This window comes from Setaria italica, chromosome IV, assembly GCF_000263155.2.
Source record: "Setaria italica strain Yugu1 chromosome IV, Setaria_italica_v2.0, whole genome shotgun sequence".
Lineage (NCBI taxonomy): Eukaryota > Viridiplantae > Streptophyta > Magnoliopsida > Poales > Poaceae > Setaria > Setaria italica.
The window spans coordinates 19,517,431-19,518,463 of NC_028453.1; the positions used below are offsets into that span (position 1 = coordinate 19,517,431).

At 39.5% G+C, this 1,033-nt stretch overlaps 1 protein-coding gene across 3 annotated transcripts in view; it reads right to left on the reverse strand.

The window, feature by feature from the left end:
• LOC101774596 overlaps positions 1-1,033 on the reverse strand; it is an 8,001-nt gene that overhangs the window by 5,180 nt on the left and 1,788 nt on the right. The gene's annotated exons all lie outside the window — the stretch shown is intronic.

Consider the following 1,033-nt stretch of genomic DNA (forward strand, 5'->3'; position numbering starts at 1 on the left):
TTAATTAGGCTTAATAGATTCGTCTCACGATTTAGCCTAGGGGTTGTGCAATTAGTTTTGTAATTAGACTATGTTTAATACTCCTAATTAGTGTCCAAACATCTGATGTGACAGGTGCTAAAATTTAGCACCTGCTATCCAAACACCCCCTTAGTTGGCAGTACAGTAAACACTGTGGACACAAGAAAAAGCAGCAAGGCTATTCTAATGGCCAGGTCAAATGAGCTCAGGATTCAAGAAGCGCTAACTTGCTCGTCTGGATTAGCTTAATGAAGCTTCTCTGCAGATGAAGAAAAAAAATTTGTGTGCTTATTCCAGGCCACATGGCGTAGTGTGTTCCTTGGGCATCTCTTAGCCGGATATTAGACTTCTAGGTGGATTTAATCGAGGTACTTTGAATCTGACATCTAAAATGGGAATCTTTTACAAATCTAAACTTCCACTGTTCTCCATTAACTTATCTCTTGTGCTAAAATAAATACATGTCAAGGCCTTCCCTTACAGTACACAAGTGATGTAGATGAACATGATCATTTTGCTTGAGAGCACACAGTTAATTAGTTAGTCCACTAGAAAATTGCATATTAGGATTTCTCTAAATTGTGGGGGAAGCTGGCTAGCTGCAGTGGGAAGTGAGTACTTAACGTTATGTAAACGCATGGTTTTTTGGAACCATTTGGCCTATCTGTTTAATGACCACTACATGTTTCGAACCCAGCCTAGAAATTTGAGAGCTTTGTCATTGACCTAGCAGCAAGCATCGAAACCTAACACGAAATGATCTTATTTAAATCACCGCTGTCAGCATGGAACCTATGTTCATGATTCATGAAATAAACAAACATCACAACCGAGAGGAGATTGCACATGCGGCCACTTAAAACTGTGCTACTAGTAGACAGGAGTCTAACCACTGTCTTGACCACTGACTGAAATAGAGTATTATGTTTCAGTGGCCAGGTTCTGTAGTCAAGCAGAAGGACATCTAAAAATATTGTAAGATTGCAGTGGATCTAGAAACAAATTTGGCTAC